The sequence below is a fragment of the Aegilops tauschii genome, chromosome 1 (genome assembly GCF_002575655.3).
Source record: "Aegilops tauschii subsp. strangulata cultivar AL8/78 chromosome 1, Aet v6.0, whole genome shotgun sequence".
Lineage (NCBI taxonomy): Eukaryota > Viridiplantae > Streptophyta > Magnoliopsida > Poales > Poaceae > Aegilops > Aegilops tauschii.
In genome coordinates, this window is record NC_053035.3 from 81,720,663 (window position 1) to 81,731,730 (window position 11,068).

Here is an 11,068-nt window from a genome sequence, read left to right on the forward strand (position 1 = left end):
GAAAACTGACTGTCATGATACGACGAGAGCCAGTCAGCTCTTCGGAGGTCTCAAATCTTTAGCGATTTTTTCTGCATTATGCGATGGATCGGCTCTCACCCGATCAAGTGTTTACAGTACCCAGTTCAGATACTAGGGGTTGCGCCTAAATTTTTCATTGTCAAACTCCTATGGCCAAGTGAGGGTGATAAAGCCAAATAGTCTGATTGCCTGGTTCGTTGCGCTAAACACCTCCTTCAAGGACCAAACAATTGGATCTAGGGTGTTTAGATTCCATCCCGAACACCCCCGTACTACCTACGAGGGGGCTGAAGCCGACGACTGGCCAACTCTCAAAATTTCATAAGAACGGCCACACAGGAGGTAAAATATTAAACATGCATTATATTACATAACCGAACTTGTTTTATAATACAGAGCGAGACAATACGAATGTATTCACACAAAGATTACATCTTTCGTACATTTCTCCGCCACAATGCGGGATTCCTCCAGGACATGCTAAAATATCGCTCGGGAGTGCGGTGCTCCTTGCCCACAGGCGGTCCCTCGGTCGCGACCGTGACGGCATTCATCTTCGGCCACTGCATCTTGACACAGGCGAAGGCTATCCGCGCACCTTCGATACAGACCGACCGCTTGATGGCGTCAAGCCGAGGGTAGGCATCGACTAGCCGCTTCACGAGACCAAAGTAACTGCCGGGTATGGCTTCGGCTAGCCACAGCCGGATTAGTAAGTCCGTCATGGCCAGTTCGGCCACCCTATGCAGTTCGACCAGCTGTTCTAGCTGATCGCTAAAGGGCACCGGATGTTCTGGCGCAAGGTATTGCGACCAGAACAGCTTCTCCGTCGAGCTCCCTGTCGGTGTCAAAACCTGCAGATCTCAGGTAGGGGGTCCCGAACTGTGCGTCTAAGGTTGATGGTAATAGGAGACAGGGGACACGATGTTTACCCAGGTTCGGGCCCTCTCTATGGAGGTAATACCCTACTTCCTGCTTCATTGATCTTGATGAATATGAGTATTACAAGAGTTGATCTACCACGAGACCATATGTTGTGGTCTAAAACCTGAGGGTATGATGAATAATGTCATAATCTATCGACTAGCCTGGCCTTGGCTTATATAATGCACCAGAGGCCTAGGATAACAAGAGTCCTAGCCGAATCCGTTGGTGGAGAGGAGTCCTTGTCTTGATCACCAAGTCTTGTGGAATACTCCTTGTATGCGGCATGGGCTATCCGAAGTGGCCCATGATAGAACTGCCACGGGGGTCCTCGGCCCGATCCACCTGGTCGGGAGACGACGTGGTGAGTACCCCCTAGTCCAGGACACCGTCAGTAGCCCCCTGAATCGGTCTTCAAGTTAGGAACGCTCCTCGATTCTTCCAAACTATTCTTCATCTTCGGTCGTCGGTCTTGAAAACTGGTTCAACAAATCTTCTCATCTTTGATCTTGAGGATCACCGAAGTAAATCCGAAGAGTTTACACGTCGGGTATCCGAGGAGCCCCTTTAAGCTTCCGGCCTTTATCAATGCCTTGTTATTTTTATGCCACAACTCGGGTTTGAAGTTGTTCCCTGCAGTAGTATCCTCTTGCGTCCAAGCTCCAACGCCGGACTGTATCCGAGGTATCTTTCACAGCCGAGCACCAACGCCGGACCGCTTCCAAGCTCCAACGCCGGACTGTATCCGAGCTCCAATGCTGGACTATATCCGAGGTGTCATTGATCACCTTGGTTCAAAAAAGTTGAAGGAGTTTAGCCAAGCTTAATGTCGGAAATGCCCTCTATGCAGCCAGCCACTGGTGCCGGAGCTTTATGCCAGACTACTTCCGAGGTGGTGCACCACCCCGACTGCGGGCCGATTTTTTGTCAATATTTTTGATTGGTGCAATTTATTCTCTGCCGAGATATATAGCCAGTAGCCCTCAAGGTGTGTATCGGTCTAAAACCCAAGATGCACCTAAAGGATGACATAAGACCGCTGATCCCAGTAGCCCCTGAGACTCAGGTTGATTCGCAAAACCGGCCTAAGGATCAACTCCTAGCTCGGCAGAATACTTCAGGATAAAAAAGCGGTGTGCAAAGTCCTCGAGACTCAGGTTGGGTGCGGCCGACCAACCTGAGGATCATAATCTCCTCGAAAACTATATTGCACTTAAATTTTCTGCACTAGATTGCCAATGCAGTAGCCCCCGAGACACTGGTCAGGTGGCAACACCAGATCAGGGGATTGATGTGCCCCTTTAATATTAGTAAATAATGAGCGCAAAGCCCAGTAGCCCCCGAGCCTTATGTGGGCACAGGTGGCCAAATTAAGGATCAATATCCGTTTGACAGAGAAAAAATTGTTGTGTTTAACACAAACTTCTCAAAAAGAGAATAAAGATCTCTTAAATGAGCTAGAGCCAGCGAAAGCTGGGCTCGCCAAGGTTGGCCCCAAGAGGCTTAATAGATAGGAAATCGATGCCACTTGGGATTTAGGAGAGCTTTATGTAAGTTGCTCGGTTGTCACAGCGAGATTGTGCCCCTTGGTCTTTAAAAGATGGGCTGCAACAATTACTCGCATTTTATGATCCTATGTATCCAAGTATTTTACATCATTAACGCTCGGATCCGCATTGTACAAAACTTTGTTGACCGTCCATCGGCTTCAACCTCCTCGGCCAGCAGCCGGGGAGTGTTTGTCCTTCTTTATAAAGCCTTTATAAGAGCAAAGATTTACGACAAACAAGGCAATCCGGTCATACGGTTTTATAAACAAAGGTATGCAGAGAGATATGTTATATTACCTTTTAATGTAAGAAACATCTTCCAAGGAAAATAGTCCTGCTATCGGTTCCATTCTTTGTGTTGTCATGCTGATCATGATCATGAAACCTCAGCTCCGATCGATGTGGGAGCAAAATATTGAGGATTTACTTTGGGGAAAGTTCCCGAACTATGTGGTCTTTAGCGAACCTAAATTTTCACTTCCATCGTTCCCGACCAATTATATCCTTTAAGGTGGCTAGCTTTCGGCTTCACCCAGTTTGAGGTACTAACCCAGATGACCCGGTAGTAACAATCACAGAGGTGCTCCCTTTACCGCCTAGCCGAACAATCGGGAACGTAGGGGTAAGCACAGGAGCCAGGCAACCCAGCTTGGCCAAAATCTTAAGTCAAATTGATGCGTATTTATGGCGTTATAACGATAATTAAATACAAACGCTGATGATATGTTTATTTTGACTCCATTGCGACCGTTTATCAGTTGAAAGTGGCCCATCGTCGGCTTCCACCCCCTTGTAGATGCTACACAGGGTGTTTCCATAATAACAAAACAACCCTTAGCTGACGTCTCGGTGCCCGAAGGAGGTTGTGTTAGCGGAAACAAGGCAATCAGATATGAGGGGTTTATAACTTTCACTAAGTCATAGGGGCTTTAAACTGGGGAATCTAGCTATGAGCCCCCGGTTAGTGTTCGGTGACAGCTGAGGTCAAGCCGTAAACACTTCGGCCAATGTTATGAATGGCCCGTCATTTAACATGGTATGACCTCTATCGATCTTATAGTTTAACACAGTCATCGAATCGCTGACCAGTTTGCGTTTATTATGACAGTTAGTTTTCGGCTTTCTCCACTGAGGTGCTTTAACCATGCTAGCTGGAAGCACAATCATAGTGGTTCTCCCTTTGCACACCTCGCCAAATAAAGCGGAACAGAGGAGGAAAGCACAGGAGCCGGGCAACCCAACTATTGACCGAAGTCACAATTCGAAACCGACGCATATATAGCAATATCTGACAATGTTTTTGCCGAATCTCTAAAGGTGTCCGGCGTTGCACAGCGAGACTTATGCTGGAACACACAAATAGTTTCAAAGTGCCATAGGCTTGGAAGACCAAAAAACTTCAGTAAAAACCTGACGTCCGAACTAGATCAATTGTTTGGTGTCAATCCGAAAATTGGCCTTAGAAAAAAATGTGCTTCTATCGTGCTTTAACATGACACATCCTATCTCAAGGCTTAAAGCAGGTCAGCCTACGGCTTCAAATTCCTAGCCGAAGGCGGAGTACTTCTCGTTAGGCCAGTTTAGCAAACTAAACTCTAGCGGCTTTGAGAGAGAAATTAGGCTCCCCGGCTATTGATCACACACTCGCGTCGAAAAAAGGAGTGATAGAAAAAGAATTCTCAATGACTAAGAAGAAAACACTTATTATAAAATGGCTCATGTAAATTTTAAGAGCCCCCAAGTGACTTGGGTAAAAGAATTTTATGTATAACGATTGTATGTACCGAAGTACTTATATCAGATCTGTGTTCACCCGAACTTTAAACGCGTCTTAACCGACCGTCGGCTTCTCCCTCTTCGGTCAAGGGCCGAAAAGTGTTATGTACTCCACCTGTCGAGAATATCGACGGTGTTTCCGATAACCAGGAAATCGGGCCATAAGGCTATAACAGACAAAGCGCGCTCAGGGAACTTATGTTATATTACTGACGAAGTGTAAGAAGCATCTTCGAAGAAAATAGTACCCCCACCGATACCTTTCTTCGGTTGCTCATTGTTACTATGAGACTTGTGCAATTGATTTTTTGAAATCAAGAGTTCCGTTGTGTGCCGACCATGATTGAAAACAATAAGAGCGCTAGCTTTCGGCTTCACCCAGTCTCAGGTCCGAGCTCGGATGACCCAATCGTGATAATCGCAGAGGTGCTCCCTTTACTCCCTAGCCGAACAATCGGGAACGTAGGGGTAAACACAGGAGCAAGGCAATCCAGCTTGCGGAACACTTAAGTCAACATGATGCATATTGTGGCGTAATACACGAACAGGGAACGAAGCCGTACAAGTATAATCATATGCAAGAGGAAAGGCTTCAAAAAGGAAGCCCCCAAGTAAACAGGGTATTTGAATTTGTGTGTCACAAACAAAGTTTTGACAAGGAAGTTTTTCACATACAACTTTTCGCCAAAAAAGTATAATGCTTTGGTCGAATCGAACAAAATTTAAAATTGAAAATTCTGAGCATAAAAGCGACTTAGCTGGTTAGTGTGCTCGGTGTCGATAAACGGCCCGAGCTTACGGCGGGACAAGGTCCCAGCCCCCAAGCCAGTCCCGAGGTAGCGGAGCGAAGAGCTCGGCACTCCGAAGTGGCGACATAGCATGGCCAATGCAGGCTGGCAGTGTGACGCCGAAGTCCCCGGCGTGGGTTAGTGAACTGATGACGAAGCCCTCGGTCCAGCCGAGGTGACGTGATACGTCGGAACGCCGAGGTGACAACACTGCCCGACCCGGATCCTTTACCTGTGCATAGAAAATAGTGCAAGCCGGAGATAATAGGAATAATAATAAATTAAACAAAACTTGTTGCATAATTAATAATTTATGCAAAGTGAGTAATAGAAGAAATATGGCCCGTGTGCCGAACACTCGATGAGGTAGAGCTCTCTCAACGATGCCGAAGTCCCCGAGGCAACCGAACATGTCGGTATGGCGATTCGACCAACAAGGTGATCACGCGAGCCGATTTATGCCGATTGGGACAACGACGTCGGCTTGCCGAAGTGACCGCGTGACGCAGTCAAAGTCGAACACCTACACACATAAAGTAGTGCGGTCCAAAAAGGATAATTGCTTTTTGCAAAAATAATTTATTTAAAGAGAAGTGGCCTGGCGCCGAAGTCAATGGCGATGCAGGGCATCGGCGTGACGCGGTGAAGGCGTGGCAAAGCTTGAATTCACAGGCCGGTCCGAGTTACGAATGCGGCATTCGCCGAACTATATACGGAAACTGACCGAACCACCACACGACCGTTGATAATACGGCCACCATTTGATAGACCTGTGTACAGATGATGAAACAAACCAGAGTAATAATTCCTCAGAAAAAATAAACCCAAGTAAGAAAAAATACTAGGATTAATAGCGCCTGGTTTATCTGTTGTAGCAATCTGAAGAAAGGTTACTCCAAAAATTGGGACTCGATCCGCACACCCATTGCCTGATGGGCGATAAAGCGACGGCATGGCGACGCTGGCAAAGGTGGGCTCGCCGAGGGAAAGCCCCCGGTCCAGTAACATGACGAAGCTGGTCGGCTGGTAACGCCGAAGTCACCGGAATATGTTGATGAAGAAATAGCAAAGTCCCCGGTCCAGCCGAGGTGTCGAAGCAGGTCGGTAAGGAGACGTTGCAGCCGCCACATGTTAGCCGAGGTGTTGAAGCAGTTCGGCGTGATGGACATTGGCTTGAAGAAGCAACAGTGCGGCCATGCCAACGCTGGTCATAACTTGTGACGCGGTCAATGCCGGATTGATGAAGTGACCGAGCGATTATGTCGGCGTGCCTGACCCGTGCAATCCGTGGGGTGATGGTGTTGGTGATGATTAATCCTTCGCGATGCCGAACTCTTGTTCGGCTTGCCGAGCTGATGATCCGATAAAGTTAGGCTCGGCTCGATGAAGCGACGATCTGTCTAGCGCAGGTCGGCAGACGTGGAGCGATGTTACCGGACTGGTTTGACACCAGCACGATGGTGAAGAGTGCCTCAGAGAAGGCTTAAAATTTTATGGGCACGTGTTAAGCACAACACACAATACCATAGAAGAAAATTCCTTTAAGAAGGTTGTCCAATATCATGTTCATAAAGAAACATGAATTCTAGTCGGATCCGTATTCGCGCAGAAAACAGATCCGAAAAGTGATGCACTAATCGGAAGGTTCCCGGAGTTTGGACGGTCGGATCGAGCTGAAATTTTGAGGGGTGGTAGATATATGAATTCCGCAGCCGATCAACGGTTGGATCTTCCAAAGGACGTCCGAGCGAGGTGCTGGAGACCACACCCTAAACTCGTCCAGACTCCCGTCCAGATTTGACATGGCTCCGGTATATCGTAGATTGCCGGAGATTCCTCCGTCGGAACTTTACGAAATTTTGCATGGTTGTTGTAGACTTAATTCCTCACAATTCCACCAAAGGAATCGTCAAAACGATGCTCGAGGAGGTGGTGGCAGCAGATACAAGTTCGTTGTTCGGAAAAACAGCGCGGTCACCCGAGGGGAATGTTGACGTTGAGCCCCCGAACTCCAAGGATGATTTCTCCATGATCATGATAGGGATCAGAGTTGATGTTGATGGAGGCCCGCATCCAAATATGATGATCGGAGGCAGGGCACAGTCCTCGGTCAAGCCAAGGTGACCAGTCGAGCCGGCGATGAAGATGCCGACGTCGCAGTCGATCTGCAGACGAGCCATTGACCCTTTGTTGATCACACAGCGGAACTCTCAATGAAAGCACCATTGCGGGTGTCAAAATCGGCAGATCTTGGGTAGGGGGTCCCCAACTGTGCGTCTAAGGTCGATGGTAACAGGAGACAGGGGACACGATGTTTACCCAGGTTCGAGCCCTCTCTATGGAGGTAATACCCTACTTCCTGCTTGATTGATCTTGATGAATATGAGTATTACAAGAGTTGATGTACCACAAGATCATATGTTGTGGTCTAAAACCTGAGGGTATGATGAATAATGTCATAATCTATCGACTAGCCTGGCCTTGGCTTATATAATGCACGAGAGGCCTAGGATAACAAGAGTCCTAGCCGAATACGTTGGTGGAGAGGAGTCCTTGTCTTGATCACCAAGTCTTGTGGAATACTCCTTGTATGCGGCATGGGCTGTCCGAAGTGGCCCATGATAGAACCGCCACGGGGGTCCTCGGCCCGATCCACCTGGTCGGGAGACGACGTGGTGAGTACCCCCTAGTCCAGGAAACCGTCACTCCCTTCTTCGGCTTGGAAGAATTTCGCAGTATCAGAAACACTTCGCGGAAGATCCACAAACGCTCTTGGGGAACTCCAAATCTAGGTTAGTAAGAGATACCTCTTCTTCACATACTTGCTTTGCATACTAAAAGCCTTACCCGCCACGATTTTCTTGGCCTCCTGGATCTCCTGGAGGGTGCCCTGGGCTTCAACCTGGGCCTCTTTCGCGCTTCGGCGAGCCTTGGAGAGTTCGGTGTCTTGAGCCGAAACATCGCGCTCCAAGGTCTTACATTTCTTCATGGCATCCTGGAGCTCTTGCTGGATCTCATCAAACCTGGCCTCGTGCTTCTCACGGGTGGCTTGTTCCTTGGCAGCTTTCTCCTTGGCCTCGGCCAGCGCCTTTTCAAGGACCTCGACCTCGGTCGCCGCTCCTACAAATATCACAGCACCAGGGTCAATACATATCATTCATTCTTTCCGAATATACAGCAAGTTACCACATACCTTGCTTGTCCTCCAACTGCCTTTTCACAAGGCCGAGTTCTTCTTCGGCCCGCTCCAGACACTGCCTTAGTCCGGAGACCTCAGCAGCGTGAGAGGTTGTAGCCAGCAACGACGCGTGCTTATTCACGAAAGACATACTTAGTTAGTTTCCTGCGAAAATTACTTGATCCTCTGTCCGGTCTTTCTTTCCGAACACCGGACAGTGTCTCAGGGGCTACTGTCTATACTGTGACTTTCTCTTTTTTGCATCACTTACCTCAAAGCCTATCAGCAGGCTGGTGCAGGCTTCGGTCTGTCCGCTCTTGACGGACTGAACCCTCTCAACCACCTTACCCATAAGGATACGGTGTTCCTCCACAATGGAAGCGCCTCGTAGCGCTTCCAGCGGATTATCCGGTGCCTCTGGTTGGACAGAGGTCACCGATGGAATAGGCACACCTCCATCCTTTGAAGGAGGCTGCTCGCTCGATTCCGGGGCCATGTAGGTCTTCGGGATGGTATCCGGCTGGGGGCCGAATTGGATATGGCCCCCATCGCCAGTCTCCATGGGGGCTTTCTCCCCTAGGTGTCCGGCGGCCGAAGGGTCATCCTCTGGCGCCGCCCTAACCTCTCCCTGGCCGGGGAAGGTCCTTCGAGACGGCACCTCGGCGTCGCCCTTGACCTTGGGAGAGTGAGCCGTCGGTGGTGACTCGCTGGCCATCGCCTTGGAATCCAGCGAATCCCCCGATGAGGACCGCAGGGAGCTGTTGCGGGCCGGACTACAATTGCATAATTTAGCATGTTAAAATTGTGAAATAGAAAGGCCGGATATATGGACACATCAGGGTTTTTAGTACTTACGATGCGGCCAGGGGCTTATTTCGGGGGCGCGGCTCCGGGCTGCTGTCAACATCCGACGCGGAGTTATCCGCGAGGGAACCCTTCCCCCTCTTGGGCGCTCCTGCCTCCAGACTAGTGGAGGCCGCCCTCTTCTTCCTTCCCCCCTCAGGGGGAAAGTTGCTTTCTTCCTCCTCCTCATTGCCGTCTTCGGCGGCAGAGGAGTGAGTCTCGTTGTCTTCGGACGACACGTCTGAAGCTCCCTTGCGGCAGAGGCCACTTCGGCCCCCCTTGGCCTTCTTCTTGGTCTTCTTCTCCGGCGCCTGGAAAGGTGCTGGGACCAGCATCTTCGTCAGAAGCGGGATGGCTGATTCCTCCGGCAGCGTAGCCAGACAGTTAATCCGCTCCGCTTTCTCTGTCCACACCTGAAAAAATAAATAGTGAGGTTTAGATATCTTCCTCGGCCAAGCAGGTAAAGTGTGCGCCTTGAAACGTGAAATACTTACCGCACTGGCGGGACGGGCCAGGGCGTGCCCGCAATCCTCGGTTGTCTTCGGCGGTGTCTCGGTGCCCTTGAAGAGTAACTTCCAGATATCCTCATGCGTGGTTTCAAAGAACTCTTGCAGGGTCTGGTGCTTGGCCGGATTGAACTCCCATAAATGGCATGTTCGGCTCTGGCATGGAAGGATCCGGAGAATTAGCATCACCTGGATCACATTGACGAGTTTAATGTTCTTGTCCACCATGCTCTGGATGCGCGTCTGCAGCGCTATCAGCTCGTCCGATGAAGACCAATTCAGTCCCTTCTCTAGCCAGGAGGTGAGCCGCATCGGAGTTCCGGACTTGAATTCGGGAGCCGCGGCCCAGGTGGCGTCGCGGGGCTCTATGATATACAACCATAGTTTCTGCCACTCTTTGACGGTCTCCACAAAAGTACCTTCGGGCCATGTGACATTGGGCATCTTGCTCACCATGGCACCTCCGCACTCTGCGTGTTGGTCGTCCACCACCTTCGGCTTCACGTTGAAGATCTTAAGCCACAGACCGAAGTGGGGTGGGATGTAGAGGAAGGCCTCGCACACGACAATGAATGCCGAGATGTTGAGGAAGGAGTTTGGGGCTAGATCATGGAAATCTAGCCCGTAATAGAACATGATTCCGCGGACGAAAGGGTGGAGAGGAACCCTAACCCGCGGACGAAATGGGGGATGAATACCACCCTCTCATTGGGCTCTGGGGTGGGGACGATTTGCCCCTTGGCCTGAAGCCGGTGGGAGATTTCTTTCGCCAGGTTCCCGGCCTCCCGAAGCTTGGTGATGTCCTTTGATAAACCAGAAGTATAGGGGATCGCAACAGTTTTCGAGGGTAGAGTATTCAACCCAAATTTATTGATTCAACACAAGGGGAGCCAAAGAATATTCTCAAGTATTAGCAGCTGAGTTCTCAATTCAACCACACCTGGATAACTTAATATCTGCAGCAAAGTGTTTGGTAGCAAAGTAATATGATAGTAGCGGTAACGGTAACAAAAGTAGCGGTAGCAAAAGTAATATTTTTGGTGTTTTGTAGTGATTGTAACAGTAGCAACGGAAAAGTAAATAAGCGAAGAACAATATGTGAAAAGCTCGTAGGATTGGATCGGTGATGGAGAATTATGCTGGATGCGGTTCATCATGTAACAGTCATAACATAGGGTGACACAGAACTAGCTCCAATTCATCAATGTAATGTAGGCATGTATTCCGAATATAGTCATACGTGCTTATGGAAAAGAACTTGCATGACATCTTTTGTCCTACCCTCCCGTGGCAGCGGGGTCCTAATGGAAACTAAGGGATATTAAGGCCTCCTTTTAATAGAGTACCGGAACAAAGCATTAGTACATAGTGAATACATGAACTCCTCAAACTACGGTCATCACCGCGAGTGGTCCCGATTATTGTCACTTCGGGGTTGCCGGATCATAACACATAGTAGGTGACTATAGACTTGCAAGATAG